Here is a 25,587-nt window from a genome sequence, read left to right as displayed (position 1 = left end):
CGGTCATGAAGGGTAGGAGCTCCTTCTTTCTTTCTGCTGCATAGTATTCCATTGTGTAAATGTACCACAGTTTTTTGATCTGCTCATTTACTGATTCTTTACATGATATGTATTTATACTTATATATACATACAATATACACAAATAAAAGCCCGTGCACATACACGCATGCACCCACATTTAAAAAAATATTTTATTTATTTATCTTTTAGAGAGAGGAGAAGGGATGGAGAAAGAGAGGGAGAGAAACATCAATGTGTGGTTGCCTCTCACATACCCACTACTGGGAACCTGGCCCACAACCCAGGCATGTGCTCTGATTGGGAACTGAATCAGTGACTCTTTGGTTTGCAGACCAGCACTCAATTCACTGAGCCATAGCAACCAGGACACATTTTTAATCTAAAAGCTAACCAGGTATTATCAATCAGCTTTCTCAACATAAGGAAGACTCTTTTGGCCAGCCCAGCCCTCTCTTGCTCCATCTCCCCAACCTTTATCCCTGTTTTTCATTACTGCAGATGACTACTGGCCCTCTCCATTTGTGAGTGAGATGTTATCTTGGCAGAACCCAAAAGTTTCTGACAAGTTCTGACTAGGTCTTTTGTCCCAATAAAGAACTGTAAAGTCATTCCAGAAACATAGTCCATTGGGAAATAATGGATTCTGCTGGTACCACAGAATATACTCATCATTCATTTATCCATCCGCTTATTAGGTCAATATATGTGAAAACCATGTAAGAGAAGAAAAATAAATTATTCATTTAACAAACATTTATTGAATAATACTAATGCCAGGAACTATCCAAAGCTAGCTAAAAGGGAACAGGAATGCTAGGATAAGGTGGAAGCTTGTTATTATTTATTCAGGCTAGCCAGGGGAGGGCTGTAAAATACAGTGACATTTCAGCAAGGCCTTGGAAGCATTGTGGAACTAGCCATGTATAGGCATTTAGGGAAAGAGAATTACAGGCAGACAGACAGCAATGACCTAAGTCCTGAGCAGTTAAGTGAATGTCATATTCAAAGCATGTCAAGGAGGCTGATGTAACTGGATCAGGGGGAATGAGAAGGAGAATACTGGAGATGAGGGCAGAGAGGTGGCAGGGGCCAGATCCTATAAGGTCTCATAGCCTCCTAAAAACTTGAGCTCTGCTTTTGAGCAAGATGGAAAGCCACTGGAGGGTTTTTAGCAGAGAAGTGTGTATGTTCCTCTTATGTTTCAAAAACAATATTCTGGGGCAAACTTAGACACCCAGCCAGCCACCGGTAGGGACTAGGATGGAACTCTGAGTGCCCACACAACGAAACTGTACCACTGCCCTGGGCTGTTGCCTCCCAAGAAAAGTCACGAGACTATGTAGAATGTGGAGAAACACCTATTTAACTTGAAGTTTGCTGCAAAAGACCTTAATAGGAATGCCAAGAAATGTGATAAAGAAAAGGCTTGAAAAGGCCAAGATTAAAGAGTCCATTCAGAAAGGCAATAGAGAGGTTGTAGGAATACATGCTGAAAATGCAATCTGCCAGAAGAACCAAGCAATTAATTTCTTGAGAATGAATGCTAGGGTAATGCTGCAGCAGCCAGAGTTCAAACTGCAATAACAAGGGGCAAGGTAATGAAGTCCATGGCAGTTGTAGTTAAGTCTATGCATGCTACATTGAGGAGTATGAACCTTGAAAAGATTTCTGTCCCGATGGACAACTGTGAACACCAGTTTGCAACACTGGACATTCAAACACAGCAATGGAAGACACAGTGCGTAGTACTGCAAGCCTAACAATACCACAAAACCAAGTGAATATGCTGCTTCAAGAAATGGCAGGTGAAACAAACTGGGCTTGATTTCAATAAGGAACTATGATTGGGTCAGACAGGACCTGTAGGCACCAGTGCTACTTCCATGGAACAGCATGAACTGTCACAGAGAACTGCTCATCTACATGGTCAAGTGTAATTTAAAGAACTGGTGCTTTTGTTTACTTCCCCTGCTTCGGAACTATTTCGTGTGTGTATAGGTAAGGTGCACTCCACTCACACTAAGAACACCATATATTATTGAATGCTTAAATGCTGTTTATATAGAATGCTTTCTTTTGCCATGCTGTACTCTCCAATATTTTAAGAAATTCCAGAGAGTTTCCACCTTGACAGATTTTACAGATTTACATACTCTGTTGAAAAATGAGAGGCACTTTTTTTGTAGATGACTTGGACCAAGCTAGCATTAGCAAATGTACAACATATATGAAACATCTTCCTCAAAAAAAAAACTGCATCAAAAATCAAGCAACAAAGTACTACAGAAGAAAGTATAAAAGAAAGGTTTTTGTTTCTTTTTAATTCAAAGTAGTTCTAAATCTCTGCATACACATGGGATGCATAAAAATAAAAGCAGGGAAAACATGTTTGCTTAATATGCTTACATAGCCTAAAACACTTCATTTACTATCATACGATGCTATTTTTTGTGTTTTATGTTTTGCATTTGTTTTTGCTGTTCAAGCACAAATGCAGTTGAATTTTATTCTGTGTTTACTGGCTTTTAAATTTAGATTATTATTGGAATTTTTACCCAGTAATTTAATAAATATTATTTGAATTCCTGAAATTAAAAAATTCACTGATAATTTTCCAATATAACAAGAAAAAATATACAACACTAAATTAAAGAAATTAAGGTTTGCCCAGTTTTTAAATTTTTCTTTGTTAAATATCACTGTTGCTAAGACCTCAGAGAAATTTAACCTTTTATACTTTCAAATGAAACTGAAATGTATTTTAAATGATTCTCTTATTTCTACTCTACCCTTGGTACATTGTATTTTACAAAATTAACTTACATGCCCTTAATATCATTTACATTTTCCATAGGACTGTTGATTGCTCTTTGAGAATTTCGGCCTACATTTCTAAACCAACCAACAAAAAATAATGAAAAAAACAAAATTGAGTCAACTCAAGTTTCAACTACCATAAACCCCAGTTAATTGTGTTTGTCCTTTTATCTCAAGCAAAAACTCTTTAATAACTGGAAGAAATGAAGCAGCAATAAACGTTAGAACAAAATGTTTTGCCGAGCCATGCAAGTCACTTCCAGACCAGTGGCAGTTGGGTGTCTGTTCCACACAGGGCTGGGGGACATATTAAAGTCCTACGGTCTAAAGAAGACGGGGCTCTGCAAGGCCAGGGTCCTTGGGAGAAAGCGTTTGATGGCCAACTGGACTAGTTTCCATCTCCTCAGAAACACATCTGTCTTACCCAGCTGAAATGAACAAAGGCCTGCAATTTTTTTTTCTATTAATAGTCTCAAATGTGGAGAAGTGACCAAGTTATATTTTAGCTAATATACTACTAACCTAGGTTAACTAGGTACCATGTTTTTCATCATGTATTGCATGATTGATACATGGAAGAATTTTAATATTTCATTAAGTTCCACTGAAGAGCAGAACTGTTTAGAAAAATCTTTCCATTGTTAAGTCATGAAGGCATTTAAAGTGAAGCCCTGGAGACTTTTTGGCTAAGTACTCACCATTCATATATGTTTCCTACTGTAAATGAGAGTTTGTATAAAGAATATTTTCACTGGTTAATAAAATGAGAAATTACTCTTGCTAAGTTTCGGTTAACGTTCTTGGTATTTGACTATATGGTGTGACCTCAATGTGGTAATCTTCCATTATGTTTATAATTGATGTTTTGTCCTTTCTATTTAAAGGGTAAGTCTGTTTATATTGAAACATCCTGAGGCAGCACAGAAGAAATTATTACTGACTAAACTATCTATGAAATAGAGTTATCTTATTTTCCATTGGTGGGAACTGTAGCTTTTGTTCTTCTGAATTCAGTAAGTTAAATTGTGAAGAAAAACACACCCTAACCCTTTGCGGACACTCAGGGGGCTCTCCTGGCCCCTTCTCTGTGGTGCTGAGGCACCAAGTCTGGGCCTCGTTAAGGCACTTTTCAAATGGCATCATAACCATGTGTTTCCTTGGCTGCTTCCCTGACCAGAATTAGAGCTCTTCAATAAACAAGACAGGCCTTAACGGCCTTTTCACTTTTGCCTTTATATATTAGGTACAAAGAGTGAATTAATGAACCTGAAATATATCAAGCACAATACAGGCCAATTTACACATAGCAAAATAAACAGTACCGTGGAGCTGCATCATATTTATGTATAACTTCCACAAATGCAGCTGTCCAAACTAAAGGGAAAAGGAGAGGGAGTGAATTATCTACTCACCACCTAACCCTTTGCCTTATTCCAAGTAGACACAGCCTTCACATCCTGAATATAGATGTCTCAGCAGAAATACAAAGTGATGTCAATGATAATAACTCTCATTGTGGGTGCTTTTAAGGGATAGGGACTTTTAGGAGTGGTTTAAAGCCTTGTCAAGGACAGAGTCAAATATAAGCAGTTTTTTCACCTTATGTGCCTGTTGTAGAATGTAAACTCCATGTGGACAGTGAGTAATCTATTGTGCCACACTCTAAAGGCCTCCTTACTCCTCACATATAGAGCCTGATTATAACGCTTGCCCAAAATCCGCAGACCCTGGCTGTTAGATCCCGGCTCCCTTCTAAGATCTTCCAACTCCAGGATCAGTATGGTTAACACAGTCAGTGAAAAGAAGTCCCCAAACAAAGCATAGTGTGTTATCAACCACAAAGTACAAAGGGTCAAGAAGAGCACAAGATCCCAAGTTTAAAAAAGAGTGAGAGAATCATTGTTGAGTAGATGCCATTATCCATTTTGGGTGTTCTCCAAGTAAACCATCCTTAGAAAGTATTTATATAAATAATGCTAGTGTGATTAAGGTATCTCTCTAATTTTCACTAGGTAATCATTCATCTAAGGTCTCACTAATACAAAACAAATAGAAAATTTGGAAATTTGGGTATGTTATAAAATGTGAAGCCAATCATGACAAAATATTCTGCTGGTCAATAAAGAATTCTACAAGGACACTTGGAGAGTAAGTTTTTGTCAGTCTAAAAGTACTCCCTTCCCTAAAGTCCAAGATTCTCTACAACTCGGCCCCCAGAGACCTTAAGCACTCTTAAGCGTCCTCCACTCTCTTAGAACATGTTCGCTGTTACTAATACAGTGCATTCTGCAGAGACTTGCTCCATCTGTCCGAATCCCAGCTACCCGTCCATATCTATAAATCTGCATTTACTTATTTTTGCTTAGCCTGCCCTTCTTTATTCTGCTGGGCACTCCATTGGAATAAGAATAGTTCGGTGTGTTCTAAATGAAATATCCCCCCAAAATGGACCAGTACCTCTTGCTCTGAAGTCATAACTCAAATGGTGGAGAATCTTTGTCAAGTTGACCACAAGCTAATCCAGGTGAACGACTGAGTTTCACAGGTATGAGGAAAGAAGTGCACTAGATTATTCATGTTTTCTTTCAGTCTGTAGAGCAGTGGTGTCCAAAAGAAATATAATGAAAGTCACATGCAATTTAAAATTTCCTAGTAGCCACATTTTTAAAAAATTAAAAAGAAAAACAGGTGACATTAATTTTAATACATTTTATCTAATCTAACATATCCAACTTTTTATCATTGCAACATATAATCAACAAATTATCATATACATTATTTTGTTTTTACTAAGTGTGCACAATCCCATGTGTATTTTGCACTAACAGCACACCTAGGCTCTGACCAGGCCCATTTCAGGAGCTCAGTAGCCAGATGTGGCTTGTGGCTACTGCACTGGGCATCGAAGTTCTGGAATGGTTTTCCTCCATGGTGATTTAATATGTTGACATTCTGACATATTACAAAGTTATTAGCGAGTTTTTGTCAGTCTGCAAAACAATTTCTCATTTTCTGACAATTCCTGATAAACAGCTAGTGAGGAAATAGAGCATCATGGCTATCAGTATGGGCTCTGGAACCAGGCTGGGTGAATTTAAATCCCAGTTCCAACCCTGAAGTAGCTGTATGGCTTTGAGCAAACAAACTTTGTGCTTTGGTTTCCTTTCTTCCCTCCTCATTGATAGTGTATCTATCTCTTAGAGTTAGTGTGAGTCCTAAATGAATGCATAATGTAATCACTTAGGATGCTGCTTAGTACATAAGAAATGATAAATTCATTATTGACTACTATCTCTAATTCTTCTTCTTCATTGTTATTGTCATTAGCTGAAATTGAGGGCCAGACTGTGGCTGAGATAACTGCACTGGAATACCAGCAGCCACTTACTAAGGCCCAGGCTCAAACAGCCCAGTGACCATCGAGTTGTCATACTCTTTAGGGTCCTTGCCTGTTTCCCTCAGTGTGAGTACCTGCCTTGCCTGTCTCCTGCCCCAGCACCAGCCATCCTGCTGCGGACACTCTGTGGTGCAGGCAGGCTCTCTCTCCTCCATGGCTCTGGAGAACTAGATGGGGCAGTGGAAGAACAGACAACAGGAGCAGAGTCCGCACAGCATGGGCAACCAGTCCATGGGTTTCGGCACATCCCACCCACTTCCAGTACTGCAATGAACCAACAAAGGGTTGTCACTCATGAATTGAGGGGGAAAGTATGTCCTGATCACCCACACGCCTTTCACCAGAGTGGCTTCCTGTCTCCAACACTGATAACAGGACACACACACACACAATGGGAATGGGACATTAAGCAGGACACCTGTTTCTCCAGAAACAGCTCTTATGAATCGGTCACCTGCTTTGGAAGGTCTAGTCACTTTTCTTTAAGTTGAAAGCACTAATGAAATAAGGCAAGTCTATTCCTCACTGAAATGTCACTATTTGGAAATGCTTTAGGATCAAAGGAGAAAAAAAGTTTCCTCTTCTGTCATTATCAAGGAACCTGAGGTCTCCACAAACAATTTACAAACCACTGACCTTAAATCTCACTGATTTTGAAAACTGAAACCAGGGGAGGGTCTTGCTATAAAGATTCAGGGAAAAAAAAACAGTTCCAAGTCCCGCTTATTTCTATTTTTTTTTCCTCTTATAGTACTTGTGTCCATATGGCAAATAGTTTTCTAAAGCAAAGACAAAGTAGAAGCAAAGCTACTTTTCCAGGGCTTCAGCATGTGAATGCTGATTCTCCATCCAGCTGAGGATGTGGCCTTGCTCTGCCACATCTGGAACAGGAGCCAGGACATTCCAGTGTTTGAAAACATTTCTTTACATGCACACGCAGAGTTCATCAATGTCAGTTCTTTCAAAATGTGACATAAGTCCCAATCACATAAGGCAGGGTCATAAGAAGTGAGCTTTCCAAAAAGATTTGGGAGGACTCAACCCCAGATGAATGGTGTCTCTTGCAGCTGCTTGCTGCTTTGAAGGACCCTGGGTGCCAAGTGAAGCTGTGTTAGGGAACATTACATCTGCTCCTTCCCTGTGTAGTCACCATGTTTATGGTAATACTTTCATCCCTGGGTAATTAACTTGGAAGTTAAATGAAGTGTGTTTATGGTCTCTTCCTGGCCAGTGCACACCCAACTTGAAATACTAGGGTATCAGTTAAGGGTGCCCTAGATTATGCACAAGCTGATTCCAGCGGGTGAAGCAGCCATCTCAGGCACTGAGGTCCCCTTAAACCTGAGGAAGTCACTTAGTGACATTTGAAGGAGGGGGACAACAACAGGCAACAACTACAACAAAGGAGCCATTGGCTCAAGTAGATAAAACCAAACCACTCCATTTGGGTTGCTATAGATCAAGGAACTAATTAAAAATAAGACTGCCTGGCTAATGTAGCTCAGTGGATTGAGCTCCAACCTGCAAACCAAAGGGTTGCTGGTTCAATTCCTAGTCAGGGCACATGACTGGGTTGTCCCCAGTAGGGGGCACACAAGAGGCAACCACATGTTGATGTTCTTCTCCCTTTCTTTCTCCCTCCCTTCCCCTCTGTCTAAATATTAATAACTAAAATATTTTCAAAAATAAAATAAGACTGAATACTCTGCATTTCTGCACAAACTGGGGAGGGAAGTCAGTCACAGGAAAAGCGGGATCAAATTCCAAATTCAGAATTCAATTGGCAAAACCAGTCTTTATCTGGTCACATTTCAAATACAGTCCATTCCAAAATTCCACATTAAAGTTTCTGATCAAGAACGTGTTATCTCTCTTTTAGAAGTGATTCCTCCTTTCAGGAGGACAGGGATTCAATACCTCAAAAGCCCTTCCTTTGCTAAGAGTCATATTTCAGTCAATGACTTGTTTCTGCACATGTCCATGTCATTTTATTTTTTTCTGAAAACTATTTCCAAGAATTTGAAAATCACAGCCCTTTCCTCTTATGAGAAAAATTTAAAAATTAAAAAGTAATTTAAAAAAAGAATCTATCATTCTCTTTATGTTGTGCTGTTTTGACACTCTATGAGCAGGATCTAATCTAATCTTTAGCCTAATCTCCTACTCGTCTCCCCATACATCCCCATGTTTTCTAGGCACACTCAAATACTTGTTTACAGAAAGAAAAAAAAAAAGCTCCCACCTCTGTGTATTTGGCTTAGACTGTTCCTTTAATGGAATATTTTTTCCCTATCTCTTCTGTCTAGCAAAATCATGGTCAATTTTCAAATTTGCTTCAAGCCTTCTCCAAGTAAAATATATTGTTCTTCTTCTTGGCTAATGGAATAGTTTCAAAAACTCTTTAATGAAAACATAAATTCACAGAAGTGCACAAATCAAAGATGAACAGCTTGAGTAATTTTCAGAGTGGTCAGCCTCATATACTCACCCGCCAGACCAAGAAATAAAACGATACCATCACCCAAGAAGCCTCCTTCGACCTTCGCTCAACCCGTTCTTCTTCAGAGATAAGTGATTTATAACACCATAGAGTAGTTTTGCCTGTTTTAAACTTTATATAAAAGAAAAATATAATACATGCTCTTCTTTGTCTGGCTTATTTTACTCAGTATCATGTTTATGAGATTTATCTGTGTTGTACGTAATTCATTCATTTTTATTGTTATATAACATTCCATTTTGTGAATATAACACAGTATTTATTCTATCGTCCATGGCCTTTTGGGTTGCTTCCAGTCTGGAACTATTTTAGCGTGTTTAGCAACATTTTTGCATGCACATTATAATGTGCATATGAATGCATTTCTGTTGGCATATACCTAGGCCTGGATTGGCTGCATCACAGGGTATGCATAATCAGCTTTAGTAGATATTGTCAAAATATTTTCCAAAATACTTGTACCAATTTTCACAAAATTCTTGTACGAATCCCAATGTATGAGCATTTCAGTGGTTTCTCATCCTGTCCAGCACAATTTTGTCAGACTTTTTGATATAGCCATGCACTGAGTACACAGTGATATTAAACATTGTGTTTTTAAGTATATTTTATTGATTACGATATTATAGTTTACCCAATTTTTTTCTCCCCTTAATCCCTCCTCCTCCCTGCACTCCCCAACCCTCCAGCATTCCCCCTGTTTAGTTCATGTCTATAAGTTATACACATAAGTTCTTTGGCTTCTCTATTTCCTATACTATTCTTAAACTCTCCCTGAATATTTTATGCATACTAATTATGCTTCTTTTTTTAAAAGATTTTATTTATTTATTTTTAGAGAGGTAAGGGAGGGAGGGGGAGGGGGAGAGAGAGAGAGAGAGAGAGAGACATCAATGTGCGGTTGCTGGCAGTTATGGCCTGCAACCCAGGCATGTACCCTGGCTGGGAATCGCCCCTGGGACGCTTGGGTTCCCAGCCTGCACTCAATCCACTGAGCTACGCCAGCCAGGGCTAATTATGCTTCTTATTCCCTGTACCATTTCACCCCTTTCTCCCCACCCCTTCCCCACCGATAACTCTCTATGTGATCTCCATTTCTTTGATTCTGTTCCTGTTCTAGTTGTTTGCTTAGTTTTTGTTTTTTATGTTTAGTTGTTGGTAGTTATGAGTTTGTTGTCATTTTTATTGTTCATAGTTTTTGATCTTCTTCAATTTCTTAGATAAGTCTTTTTAACATTTCATATAATAAGGACTTGGTGGTGATGAACTCCTTTAACTTTACTATCTGGGAAGCACTTTATCTGCCCTTCCATTCTAAATCAAATATTGTATTTTAATGAGCACCTTTTCATATGTTTATTCACCATTTGGATATACTCCTTTGTAAAGTGACTGTTTACATCTCTTGTCCAAGTTTTTAAAATCATTGATTTTTCCTAATTAATTTGTAAGAGTTCTTAACATATTCTGGATCAGAGGTTGTTATGGCTTTTATGAATTACAAATATCTCCTCTCACTATTGATGGAAGTCAGTATTTTTTTCCAAAAAGTTACCCATTTGATCATGAACCATCTATTGAAAAGATTTTACATCCTCCTCTGTTATAAAGAATCACCTTTAATATAACTCAAGTGTCTGGGTGTGTGTGGGGGGGGTCAGTTTCTAGACTCTCTGTTCCATTGGTCTAATTGTCTAGTTTATGCCAACATCTTAATGTTCTCTTTAAATGTTTGGAAGAGTTCACCAGTGAATCTATATGGTCAAAACTTCTCTTTGAAAAAAAGTTTTATTTATAAATGCAACTTTGTTAATAAATTTTTATTTCTTCTTCATACAATTTTACCTATTAAAGCCTGTTTTTACCTCTTTTCAGGCAACTCAAGGTCCTTAAAGCCCTTTAACTCCATTTACCCTCTTCCTGGCTTTTCTGTTGTTTGTGTCATATTTTTTAAAAGATTTTATTTATTTTATTTTTAGAGAGTGGAAGTGAGAGAGAAGGGAGGGAGAGAAACATGAATGTGTGGTTGCCCCTAGAGCACCCCCTACTGGGGACTTGGCCTGCAACCCAGCTATATGCCCTGACTAGGAGCTGAACCAGCGACCCTTTGGGTCACAGGTAGGCATTCAATCCACTGAGACACACTGGCCAGGTCTTGTGTCAGATTTTTAAAAATTTTACATACATTTCAAACTTTATCATATTTTTTTTTAATCTGACAGTTATGGAGGTCAGAAGTTTAAAATGGACTGCTCTGGGATAAAAGTAACAGTGTCATCAGGGCTGGTCCATTCTGGAGGCTCCAGGGAAGAATCCATTTTTTCCTTGCCTTTCCTGCTTCTAGAGGTGCCCACATTCCTTGGCTCCTAGCCCCTTCTTCCATTGTCAAAGCAGCACAGCATCTTCCAAACTCTCCTTCTACTGTCACTGATAGAATTGCATAATAGTAAAAGTATTGTTTTACAAATGAAAAACAGCCCTGGCCAGTGTGGCTCAGTTGTGTGGAGCACTGTCCTATAAACCAAAAGGTCACAGGTTTGATTCCTGGTCAGAACACATGTCTAGGTTGTGGGTCCCCTTTTGTAGTGCTTATGAGAGCCAACTGATTCAATATTTTTCACATCGATGTTTCTCTCCATCTTTCCTCTCTTTCCCCTCTCTCTAAAATCAATAAACACATTCTTGGGCGAGGATAAAAAGAAATGAAAAATATGTGCAAACATAAAATGAGAAAATTTATTCCTAGCACATTGGCAGTCAAAATATTTAGAACCTAATAAAAGAATACATATTGTACATGAGTGATTTAGGTGAGACACCAGTAATTCTTAATGTCACCATTCAAGTTAAATATAAAAGACATAGAGATATAGGCATACTTCCCCTTGGCTATGGAATCTCTCCCCCTTAAAAAACACACTGATCCAAAAGATGATAGAAATTAGAACTCAGAGCTCAACAAGGACTGGGATATCTACCATCTGATAATCATTTTATCACCAACACTAGACACAGTACCTGACATATAGAAGTACTTAATACATAGTTATTTGATAATATTAATCAATACATTTTCAGAATTTCATTTAAGCCCAATAAGTCAATGATCTCAAAGATTCCATCCTTGTCAAACTACTTCTTTCGGTTTTCTATAAGGCCATGTAGCATCAAACTGCACTTCCATTCGTAAAGAAGTAAAACTGATGTCACTCTAGGTAGAAAAATCTCAATGTACTGATCCTGAAAAATTCAGTAGTTTTCTATATATTGGCATGCTGTTGAAACTAGGCCATCAAGTTAAAATTAATTCGTTAATTAATTGATTAAGGGCAACAACTTTTTTTGTACAGCTCAGTCTCACATTAAGCTATACAATAAAGTTTTATGTTTTTTGTCATATAACAAAAATAAGTATTTAAACATTGTAGAAATATAAGAAAGTACATATGAAAGGGTCCACATTATTACTAATGATGCATTAGATTAATTAAATACTCTGTCAAGACTATAAGACATAGTAACTTCATGGCTTTCCATGACAGTAACTATTGGAAGCCACGAATCTGAGAGACTCAAATGCTCATCACACATTTTGAACTCTAGAAAGACCACAATTCCCTATCTACACATCAACACCCCCGGGACAAAGCCTAAACTGGGTAAACAATGAATATATTTGAGGAACAGCTTTTCCATGAAAACATCCTTTTCTAATAGTTTCAGTGCCTTCGTTTTCAGTTGTTCAGTAATCATATCTGCTTTGGGGACTTGGTTGTGTTTTGCGTTATGCTCTGCATGCAGGTACTCAGAATGTGTTCTTTTCACATATTGTGATATTTTTTAAAGACAGTACACACATGATTTGGGATGTGGGTAATAAAATTTTGTAAGGACTAGAAGAACTTTTAAATGGAAAGACAAAAAGTTCCTGCTGATAAAAAGGAGACCAGCTGTAAACTGACACCTGAATGGAAGGCCTCTTACTGGGGCTTGGCAGAGTAAGAGGGAAATGAGGTATGAAACATGCAATTCACACACCTTGAGGTCTCTAGATTCCCAGTAAGAACAGGGAACTTGAAATTAAAGAAGACCATGGGTACATATTTTACAGGGTAAATCTGGCTTATGCTCTGTTGTGTTGGTTTTACTATTTTCTCCGAATTACTGACAGTACCAAAGGTTGTCAAGAATGCAAGGAAACAGGAACATTTACATAATGCTCGTGGCAGCAATTTGTCATCATCTGATCAAGTTAAAAGATACACCCAGCTTATGGCCGGCAGCCATTTGCACTCCTAGATATATGTCCTGGATAAACTCTGACACGGAAGTGAATAAAAAACACACACAAGGTGTTCATTATAGCCTTTACTATAATATTAAAAGCTGGGAAAAATATAAAAATCTAGCCATTCTAGAGGGATAAAATAAGTGAAACAAAGTATATTCCTATAACAGGACACTAAATAGCAGTTACCAGGAATAAATAAAATCTACATAAATATAGATATAGATAAATATAATATATAGATAAATATCAATATAAATAAATCTGAAATGTTATGTAAATAAGTTATACAAAGATATGGATAGTAAGATTCCATTTATACAAATTTTAAACACTCAAATGGTAGTGCACACTGCTTAAAGATATACATATATATAATAAAAATTTCAAACACGAACTAGAAAACAACGTAGTACCTCAAGGATACTTATTTCCTCTGACACCAGAATTCTCTGGAACTCTACCACTCCCAAGGTATATGAACTGGCACAAACCATGTTTTTCTCCTACAATTTCCCCAGGGGTAGTTCAAAGCTTCACTTCTCACCTATCCTCAAGCTTTGAAATGGTCTAGAGCAAAATTAGCTCATTGGTGATCCACTGAAACTACTCTGGAAGGGCAGAAATCTTTTAGAGGGACAACAATTTAGTAAGTACAAATAAATGTGGACAATTTAATAAATACACATAAAGAGTAACTCTCCTGGGTCTCTGCATATGGCATTCTTGGACCTCTCTTCCTTTGACTGTTTTCTACTGATATATAATGGGCTCTCAGGGGAATCATCTCTTGGTTATTTCTGTACATGAGACTTTTAGATTCCTCTTGTCCCTTTATTTCTTCCTTCCCATGCTTTCTTGATACAACATGATCCTGGGTTGAGTCTTGTTTAGGAGATCTCTCATCTCCAATGCTTAGAAGGCCAAGTGGTGAAGAAGAAAGTGAGGTTCGAGGAAAAGAATGCTTTTCATTTCTGCTTCTCACCTAGGCCTTAAGTCACTTCAGAAGACAAGGGGATAAGAAAGAGCTTCAAAGCTGCATGTCATCTGACACATTCTATAAAATGAATGCTTCTCTGCCCCAGGTACCACCTACCTGGATGCCACTCTGATCATTCGTCATCCTACACTGAGTACTTGCTGTGAGAAGAACACACTGCTACCTCCATGTCCCTTCTTTGCCTAAATAATTCTTGGAGGACTGCATCTGAAACAATGTGTGCCATCCCTAAACAGAGGAAGCCTGGCTCCTCTTTTGTAGTGGGAAATTATAAAGATGGAGGGATGCTTCCCATGGATAGTTACAACAAAGACTCTGAATTTAGGATGACACAGAAAGGACTACATTTTCCCTGCTTCCAGTAAAAGAGATGAATGTGACCTGGGATTATTAAAAGTCATTGGTGTAAAGCTGACAAGTCACCTGCCCTCCCAACCCCCTTTCCTCTTATAGTCTATAAATGTCAGGCTCTTTGCATTCTGGGACCAATTACAGAACTTTTACCCACCACACTCACTACTAATGGATAAGCACTGAAACCACAACATGTTTGGCCCCAGCCACATAAACACTCACAGTGTGGTAAGGAATGTTATCCCCCACCAAAATTACCGGGACATATACCTTAGGCATGAAAGACTCTATTTTCCTTTATGAGCACTAATGATTCATTTCAAGAGACAATGGAAATAATGATTTTACTGTCCTTGATATACTGAGAGCTTCTCATTGTTAATTATGAATTTCACTGTGCTGGAAGAAGGGTATATTAGCCAGGGCAACAGGGCTCCAGAAAATTCCACCAATGTTTGCAGAAAAATCAGTATTTCAAAAGTATTTGAAGTATTTGAAGTCCCTAGACACCAAACACCAGTCCCCTTCTATAAACAAATACATCTGAATGAGGCTTTTGACTCTGTCAGACCAGCTCCTGCTTTGTTTTAATCTCAAGACAACAGAGTGTAATTTGAGAGTCACACAGGGCCTGAGCTTCCTTCTTTCCTGAATCAGTCCTGACAGGGACAGGAGGCCCAGCAGACACCTGTGCCCCAGTTTCTGGTTAAGAGTATGGGATTAGGCCTGCAAAGCCAGGGGGCACTCTGACTGATGGACTGTTATGTGAACACTGTGTGACAATCATTTCTGCCCTCTTACATAGGCCTACTACAGACCTGGCTTCATCTGTTTATGCTGCCTTGGGCTCCGTTCCCCTTGAAAGACTCAAGACAACAGTGAATCTCAACCTGCTTATACTGGGCCTTCCCTCCTATGAGTCCTCAGACTCACCTGATTCTGTAAACTAAATTGTGTATCCCTTCCAAAATTCCTATGTTGAAGCCCTACCCCCTAGTGTGATGGTACTTGGCAGTGGCACCTTTGGAATATAATTGATTCATGAGGGTGGAGCCCTCGTGGGGGTATTATTGCCCCTAAAGGAAAAGGCACCAAAGAGGTGATCTCTCCTTCTACCATGTGAGGACGCAGCAAGAAGATGGCTTTCTGCAAACCACCAGGAAGGTCCTGACTAGACAACAAATATGCAGGCACCTTGATCTTGGATTCCTCAGCCTCCAGAATGGTGAGAGATAAAGGTCTATTATTTATGCCATCCAGACTATGCTAATTATTATAGCAGCCTGGGCTGACCAAAATGCCTGCAAAGCCTTAGGATCCACACCTTTAATTTGGCAGGCCTCTTGGAACCACAGCACAGCTCTGTCTGAATTCTACAACCCCAAAATGGCCCATGCTATCCGGTCCCTGACACCTTTGGCATCAACACCAATTTGAACCATTGCTTGGACTGCCTGGCTACCCTGTAAAATGAAATAAAATCAAAACAAAACCACCAAACAGCCTCTGCAGCACAATGAGCTCCACCAGCCTTTGTGAGACCTTCCAAAGGGCAAGTCCCACCCACCCAGGATTGATTCATTCACCCTTCTCCTAGTGCCCTTTGTCACTGCCAGTCTCAGCAGGACTAGCACATAGGTCTGTTCATTTATGACAGGAGACTTAAATTCAGGTCACGGGATTTAACCTACAGTAAATCCAAATTTGCATAAGGATAATGGGCATTCTAAGACAGTTTATGGCAATGAGCCCTAATGTGGTAATTAACCACTGAGCACATTTACTGATAAGCTGTTCATTAGAGGAAAACCTGACGACTAGCAGTGTTATCAGAGTCCACAATTTTCGCAAATCTCTTTCTAAAATGCTTTTCTGCCTGTGGGACTAAAAGCTAGCAAAAATCACAGAGCAGTCATTCTCAACACTATTTTCATGCAACAGCCAGTGTGATAAACCCTGAGAGGTGAGAACCGGTTTTGTGGATTTTGTTTTATTTTTTTATATGAGCCTTCTTTTCATCTTAAATTTATTTTGGAAGAAACTGCTATGGAGGAAGCACTGGCTACTTCTTTTCTGTGTGTCCATCTGAGGCCAGAATTGGCTCACTCATTCCCATAGGAAGCATGTTTATAATAATCAGTAATATTATAAGGGAGGGAGGAGCCCACTGAGTAAGGCCAATTCCCATTCATAGCACATCCAACAGTTAGTCTCATCACTTACAAGGACATCTTCACTCCCTGGCATCCACAGGTAGAGCGCTCACAACTCACTTTCTCTTGGACTACAATGTTCTTTGTCATTAGCACCATTATTTGGAGAGCTTCCACAAAGCCCATAGTCCAACCTGCCTCAGCTGCACTAACCCAATGGACAAATATAATCAACTCAGCATTGACTATGCACTTAATAAATGGCAGTCATGGTGCCTTGGCCCAGGAGTGATATAAAGATAAACAAGACACGGTCTGTCCTCAAGGAGCAAATAATGTGTTGATGTCTTGAATTACCCCATGGTTCTTTATTACCTGCCTTTGTTCTTCTGTTAAAAGCAATTTAGTTGAATCTTGTCTGGAGAAGAACACCATACAGACTGCACTGGTAGTTGGAGATAATCCCTGCATACCAATACCTGCTAGGTTCTCCCTTCCTGAAAGTCTTTGCTACGTATTGCTTGTACCACTGACTCTGACATGTGATAGCAGAATTTTGTTACATTTCTTCATGATTAGATTCTTCAAGTGCTCTGTATACATAAATCTTATCTCATCTACAATATTCTTAGTTGTTGTAAATCCTTTGTGCAAAAACATACAATACAGATAAGATGGAAAGCTATTTGAAAGCAAAAAAGAATCCTGTCATGTCAATGTTAATAAAAATGCATGGCATTCAATGAATGACTTACACTGAACTAAATTCAAATGAATGGGCACTGTCATCTAGATACCCTTTGGTTTCTTATAGTTTCCGATCCTTGAAGTTTGCATTCCATTTGCTAATCACATAGAAACATCCCCTAAGTTTCACTGTTCTACAGCTGCGGCTTTTAAATTTTACTATAACAAATAGATGTTGAGTCCCTCACACCCACAGCTTCAGTAAAATTTAATGACAGAACTAATCAATTAGGGGAAAGGAGAGTACAACTGCAAAACATGAATTTTTGAAAGATTACCTAAAGAAATATACATATATTTTAAATTACAGCAATTCAAAATAAGCCTACAAAATATTTCTTATTGAGATGTCTTATATGTACTCTATTAATGAATACAGTTTTAAAAGTTTAGAAACCCCCCTAAGGATGCTGTTTTACCATTCATGTTTCTTTGCTTCTACTGGCTTTTTTGCCTCTGAATTTCAAAATGAGGAAGTGCCTCTAATTCAAAAGTAAAACAAAATTACCCACCACCTCTGAATTCTCAGCTGCAATGGCATTTTCAGCTTTCAACTTACCGATTCTCTCATTGGCACTGAGCCCTTACTGGCTACACCACCCACCTGGAAACTTTCTTGGCTTCCATGATACCACTTTCTCCAATTTCCTCCTCCCTCTCCAACTTTCCCTTTTAAATCCCTCTCCTCTTAAACACTGGTGAGTCTCAGAGCTCTTTTTCAAAAAACCCACTGTCTCATTTGATTTGCTTTCTTTGTTACCTGATTTCATCAGTTCTAATTAATTTCACTTTGTGCCATATATTCTGATGACAGCTACAGACATCTATCTGAATTTGTCCCTGAGCTTCAGATAATACTAGTATCTCTAAAACAATAAACTCAAAACTAAATGTAGCATTTTCCCCACTAAACCTGCCACTCCTCCAGTATCTCTACATTGTGTTAATGTTGCCCAAACCTGAAACTGTGACCTTTCCCTACCCTTACCCCAAAGTCTAACCAAGTCAATAAGGCTTACTAATTGTGTCCTCCCTACTCTTCTCATGCCTAGTTTTACCCACCTATAGAATAAAGTCCTAGCTCCGGTGCATACACATATCCCAGCCTCATCTTATAACAACCAGCCACACTGAGCTCTGTTTCTGTGAAATGAGTTAGAACGTGTAAAATACTTAGAAGACTTCCAGACATATAGCAAGCACTCATTACATGTTAGCTGCCATTACTATCATTACCACGACCATCAACCACCACCACCACCACCAAGAACAACAACAGCACTAACCACTACCACCACCACAACCACCACCACCAACAACAACCAACAACAACAACAACCCCCACCACCAAAAAAACCACCACCACCACCAACCACCACCACCATTACCACCACCACTACCACTGCCACTATTCCTTCATTATTATTTGTTCCTCACTCTCACAATGCTATTTCACATCTTTATGTCTTTGATGATACTATTTTCTTTCTCTAGAATTGTTCTGTTTGCCTAATTCCTCACTCTTAATGAAATTTAAAAAGTTCTGCTCATGTTCTTTCTCCTTCAAGAAGCCACCTCTAATATCATAGGTCAAGCTAAATGTCCAAATTTAAACTTCAGTGTAAACCTATAAAAACTTTTACCACATAGCTTCATATACTGTAATATATTGCAGTCAATCATCTGATTTTGTCTGCTATTTCAACTAGAGAAGGAGTCAGCAAACTACAGCCCCCGGACCAAAGCCAATGTACTTCCTGCTTCTGTAAATAAAGTTTTATTGGAACACAGACACAATCATTTGTTAACATATTATGTATGGGTTCAATAATGCAAAAAGCAGAGTTTAGTATTGGTAACACAGATCCCATGGCCCACAAAGCTGTATCTTCACTACTATTAACTATTTACTATCTGCTCCAGAGTTTCTCAAACTTGGCACTATTGGTATTTGGGGCTACATAATTCTGTGTCAAAGAGAGACTGTCCTATGCATTGCAGGGTATATAACAATGGCCTTAACCTCTACCCACTAAATGCCAACAGCACCCATACCCCACCACTTCATCACCCCTTTATTCCACTCATCTACACCCTCCCTCCAGTTTTCACAACTGAAAAATGTTTCCAGACATTGCCAAACATTCCCTTGGGTCAAAATTGTCCCAAGTTGAGAACCACCAACCTAGCATTTACAGAAAACATTGCTGATCCTGGACATATAAGAGCTTTCAAAAAAGGAAATGTGCCCAGTTCACTTTTTATTCTGAACATTATGTCTGGAACATAACAGAAGCTCATTAAATCAATCATTTAGAAGTGACTGCAGGGTTGTAAGACATTCCAAAGCATTTTAAAGTTTATAAGAATTTTATATTTGAAAGAGATATTGGTGAAGATCAAGCCAATACCAATGTTACAGACAGCTAAGTTTTGTTTCCTTTAGCATTTCAAATTCACTTATCTAACTGTTACATTAAAAATATCTGTGAAGAAAAATCATGCTGAGAAAGTTAAGTATCAAAATCGCATTTGATTACCAGTAATTTAAAAAATATGAAATCACTACATTCAGATTTTCTATATACACATACATTTCATTTACCCCTGAATGAGATTTTTTTACTGTTTATAAAGAAAAAGTTATTTTCATTTTGCAGATGAGATCATTTCAGTTGGGGTTAAACTAAAGTATGAAAAAATGGCAACTTCCTCACAGTCAATCAAGGAATTCATTCAAGGGATATAAATCCCTTTCCACTCTCTGTAATAAACCTATGGCACACATAGTATTGTTGAGAGTACAGAAACCTCTCTGCCACAAAGGGATTATACGCCTACCAGAAAAGCTAACAACTGAATGTAGGTCATTTCAAGTACCAAACAAATGACAATAACAGCTAACATTTACTGAGCATTGACCATGTGCCAGTATTACAGCATCTCATTTAATCCTCACGAAAACTCTGGGGTAGGTATTATTAAGCTATTTATTTTACAGATGAAGAAACTGAGTGGCAGAGAAGCTAACTAACTTGTCCAAGGGCACATATTTAGTAAGTGGCAGAACCAAAATTTGAACCTGGAAGTATGAATCTGAAGTCTGACTCTGAAGTCTGAGTTTACACACAGAATACCATGTAAAGGTGTTTCAAGTTTGGAAGTGAGAAAGGACACTGTTAACTGAGGTGAGCACTCAAATGGGTAGCCATGAGACGAGTTCTGAAAGAATGGGTCAGTGTCAGATGACGAAAGGGAGAAATCCTTGGTTGGTAGAACCAAATAAAGATGTTTTAGAAGCAAGAACTCAAAATGTATATTTAGAGTAATGGGAAATAGCCACTCTATTTAAATGCAAGGAGGAAATATGAGAAAGTGAGACAAAGTTGAAGCCAAACTACAGAAAGCCGTGAGTGGGAGGCTGAAGGAGACGTGCTCTTGCAGGCACTGGATGTTTCTGAAAAAGCACACCAAGAGCGAGGTGGGGCAGAATGCAGACTATGGAGCAGGGCAGAGAGAAGGGAGATGGGAAGACTCACCATACCACCACAACAGACAAGGTGAGGGGCAAGGGAGAGGGCAGAAGTAGGAGAGGGGGGTCCAAAAAGGAAATAAATGAGTGAGAAATGTAACCAGGAAATTGGCAATGGAATCCTGTGACTGACTGAGGGCAAAGAAGAAGGGGAGTGAAGGAGAAGGGAGGATTGAAGCTCACTCCAAGGTTTCGTACTGGAGTGAATGGGTGATGATAGTGGTGTCCGCTGTTCTAAATGTGCTGGATTAATAGCCAAGCCTCCTTTCTTCTCCCACTTAACATACTGGCCCACCTCTCTTCTTTAGAAGACATGGGTCACTCTATATATGTTTTCTTATCATTCCTTTCTCAAACCTCACTCCTTTCCTACCATCAGTGGGAAAGAAGCATTCCTTTTCTTCCTGAGTTTAAGAAGGTACAAGCCAAGGGAAAGCTTTTATGTAAGGACCATATTTGTAGCTTGCAAAGAAGAAACAAACAGGCAAAGATCAAAGATGCAAGAGATGGTGGGGATGTATGAAGAGTAGATTCCAGGAGGTGACAGAAGAGGAGGAGATGCTCAGCACAGGTGAACAGATGAGCTCATAAACATGGAGGGACACCTTGTCTTCTGGGATAGGGAGAGAGAAAGTCAACCTAAACAGGAGATAAACAGGCGAATGAAGACCCTGGGGTTGAGATTGGTTGGATACACTGATAAAGCCTAGCTTGGACCTTGCAAGAAAAACAGAATACCTAATCATGGACATTTGTTTCTTCCACTACCTCTTTCACTGAGCCTCAGCCATAATGGTCTCCTTTCCATTTCTTAAATATGTCCAGCTTTCTTTGTCTGGAATCCCTTCCATCCTTGTAGTTTCCTCTGATTGAAATGGCCTCTCCCAGATCTCGTGTGTCTGACTCTTTGTTTCATATTAAGTCCCAGCTTCATTTTCACCTCCTCAGAGAGTCCTTCTCTGGCTACTCAGTCTAATAATGGAGACCCTACCTCTTGGTGACTCCTTATCCCATTATTCTCTCTTATTTCCTTCATACCACTTACCATTATTATAAAGTATTTTCATTAGTAGTTTATACATTTACTATTAGTGTCCTTCAACCATGATGTGAATTCATAGGCTCCAAGATTTTATACTTGGTCTCATTCATCACATACTTTAACACTTAAAACAGGTCTTATATCAGAGCAGGCACTCCATGAATATTTACTGCACTCATGAGTAAGGGCATGAGAGCTGTGCTATGGAAAAAATGAGGGCAATAATTCTATTACTGATGTTCATAAATATTTATGAAAGAGTATTTTTCATATATTCACGTGCCAGGATATGGGTTTAAAGGGACTATTCAATCCATGGAAATCCTAATTCCCTGCCTTCTAGAAGCTCAGTCTATGGGGGAAACATATGAACACAGACCATTAAGATACAACGTGGTAAGGACTACACTAAAAATGAGGCAATGGAGTTAAAAACCGAGGGCTATGAAAGGATATAATTAAATGCTCCTAACTTAAGCAAAGTAAATCAGGAAAACAGTTCTCTAAAGTGCTGCAAACAGGTATGCTACATGGGCATCTGGCATGTAACTGTAGAGGGTGAGGAATAACCAAGAGGTAGAGAAGATGGGAAGTACATATGACTCCCTCAAGAAGCTTTCCATTGAAAGTCAGGAATGGGCTAAGGTGTAAATTGAGCCGAAGACAGAACCAAGGAAAGGATTTGGAGCACGTCTGTAGTTGAGATAATAAAAAAAGGATGGAGAGTAGATCCGAAAAGATAAAGACTCCTTAAAGGGGCTAAGTCTCCGAAGAGTCAAAAGAAACAGCAGTTACACTCAGAGAGGGGGAGGAGAGCTCATTTCATGAGACGGGAAAAGAAGGTAGCACTTAGTGCCTTGGAAGGTAAATCTAAAAGTAGAGGGAGAAAAATTTAACAGGCATAACCTAAGTAGTTTCTATTTTCTCCATGAAGCACAAGATAGACCATCTGCCCATACTGGCTAGTGAGGGAGAGGCCGAGGGACAAGGAAGGAGGAGAATTTTATTGGTTGGTAATTGGTGTGCAATGTGGCTGCCCTATGCTACATCTTCACTGATTTGTGAAGTAAAAAATATGCCCTCATCTCTCTCTTGACATCTAGGCAGGAACTAGCTGTGGCACACTGCCCACATGGGGGACAGAACACCACATTACAATTGCATCAGAACACTAATGGAATGGTCATTTGTACATTTACAAAGCAATTTTAGAAAACATTAGCTAATTAATTAGCTCAGTGATTACTTTATCCCTGTAGGTATATGTGTACAAGGACTCCTTTTTTGGTCTCCTTTGAGGCTTTTGAAGACACAAGAGATTTTGTCTCAGTGGGAACGTTGTGGTAGATTACATTTGCTGTAAATAAGTGACATTTTTAGAAAGCAATGTGTTCCACTGAATTTATCCTGAAAAGAAAAAAATTGCAAAGCTAAATAAGAGACTCCAAGAATCAGACTGAAAACTCATAATAAGCCTAAAAAGTAGCTGCTCCTCATTCTGACTTCCTGGGACTATTGGAGGCAAATGGCTTCAACTTCATAGAAAATATTGGCCTGGAACAAAAGTACAGGTGTGATGCATTTCTCTAGACAAAGGTATTCCACTGCTTGGCATTTATACCAAGAGGAGCTACTTCCCACTCAGGTTCCATCATGAAAATCATTCTTCCATTAACAGGTTGAGAAATATCAATTTGCCCAATCAAAGTGGGAAATCAAGCAAAAACTGCCTTCCTCTCAGAACAATCAACGGCAAGGTGAGAGAAACAGGTAATTGGATCCAGTCTCCCCACAGCACATTTTGCCTGAATTAATGACCTCCCCTATGAAGTGGAGCCTCCAATGACAGTGAGATACCATTTCCTAGAGTGTGTTTAACCAGTCTCACCAAGCTTCTCTTCAGAAGCTTACTTCCTTTTCTTCCTCACCAAGTCTTTTGATTGAGTTGGTGGAGATGGTGGCAGTATTTATATCTCAACTGCAACCCTTGCTAATTGTGTGACCTTGGGCAAGACACTTACTCTCTTTAAACTCATCAATTTGTCATGAGAATTAAATTAGGGGTACACATGAAGCACTCAGCACATGCAGATACATGCACTCACATTGTTAAGTGCTCAATAATTGTTAGTCTTTATTGTTGCTATTATGTTTATAATTGCTGTGGTCAGAATGGTTTTAGAGATGATGCCAGTGAAGGTCTGAGGAAAGAGAAATAATTATAAGTGACTAATAGGTGATGGTAGTGGCTGGGAACCTCAAATCCTACCACAAGTGCAACCCTATGAGTCTCAGTGGGACTTGCATAGTTAACTGGTTTGCAGATTAATCAAGAAAGTTTCAACACAATGAACGTGGCCTAATCAATCAGCCTCATTCTTTTACGAAGGTTAATTCACTGTAGAGCTATAGGATCTTATTCTTGGAAGGAAACGAGAAAATCAAGATCATCTAATCATTTGATGGCACAATATAATCTACACTACAACTTCAGCAAGGTGGTTGCCCAGACTCTTAGATGCCTTGAATGATAGAGAATGCATTACTTTGAAGGCAGATTTGGACAGCTCTCCTTGAAATGTCTTTTGGTATTATGTATTTAATTTCCACTCATTTGCCTTAGTTCTTCTTCTTAAAGACAGATCGATGAACCACATTCAATCCCACTTATAGAGGATAGTCCTTAATGTATGAAGACAACTCTTAATCCCTGGCACAAGCATCTTTTCATCCTCAAGTTAAACATTCCTGGATCCACCGGTCAACAATTTTTATGTCAGACTCATGAGCTTCTTTATCTTTTCCATAGCTCAGCTCTAAACATGTAATCTATCAATCAGTCAGCTAATGTTTTAAAAGCTTATCACATACAACTGAATGGAAACACTTCCAGTAATCACATTAGCACACAGTGATGACGACAATGATAAATGCAATTTACCAAGTATTTTCTATATACCAAGCCACATTCCAAGTGGCTTTTACATTTCTTATATCAGTTAATATTCATAACAACCCTATAAAGTAGGCATAATTATTCTTCCCATCAAATAAATAAGCAAAGTGAGGCAATATGCCCATCTTTCCACAGCAAATGAGAGTAGGCCTGGACATTGTAGCCAAGAACTCTAGCTTGAAAACTTGTTCTTTTAGTCAATAAAATGTACTATGAAACTATAATCTCCTTTCTTTTATAGATCAACCTCAATGAATTCAGCCACAGGTCATGCAGGTACATATTTATTTTCTATAATTTTCAACTCTCTGCCATTCATAAAGTTGATAAGCACACTCTCTTACCTTCCCTCAAGTCCCTAACATAAATGTCGAATAAGATGAAGCATGGTGACATCCACCTGACCATACAGGTCAATACAGATCCATTCAGCAGGACCCACTTGTACGTTTAAGTAGTTACTCTGTTACTTAGCAGCTCTTATATCCAATTCCCTTTTCCCCACCTTGTTGATGAGGATATCACAAAACGTATTGCCAAACACCTTGCTGATATTTAGCTATGCTAGATCCATAGTACTTTGTTGAATTATTAGTAATAATATTGAAGGAATATGTGAGTTCAGTTGATGTGATATGGCGTATTTTTAGTGTTTTTAGTGAATGATTGTGGTTCTGTTGATCATTCCTTTCTCTAGGCTCAGACCTTTATAAACAACACACTCTAAAATCTTTCCCAGATGCCAAGGAAGCTTACAAGTCCATAGCTTGCATTATCT

At 38.8% G+C, this 25,587-nt stretch overlaps 1 protein-coding gene and 1 pseudogene across 1 annotated transcript in view; one reads left to right on the top strand and one right to left on the bottom strand.

Annotated features, from left to right (window-relative positions):
- NRXN3 (neurexin 3) overlaps nt 1-25,587 on the bottom strand; it is a 1,487,232-nt gene that overhangs the window by 1,023,031 nt on the left and 438,614 nt on the right.
- LOC114492721 lies at nt 1,361-1,960 on the top strand (annotated as a pseudogene).

The sequence above is a fragment of the Phyllostomus discolor genome, chromosome 1 (assembly GCF_004126475.2).
Source record: "Phyllostomus discolor isolate MPI-MPIP mPhyDis1 chromosome 1, mPhyDis1.pri.v3, whole genome shotgun sequence".
Taxonomy (NCBI): domain Eukaryota; kingdom Metazoa; phylum Chordata; class Mammalia; order Chiroptera; family Phyllostomidae; genus Phyllostomus; species Phyllostomus discolor.
This window is presented reverse-complemented; position numbering and strand designations above follow the sequence as displayed.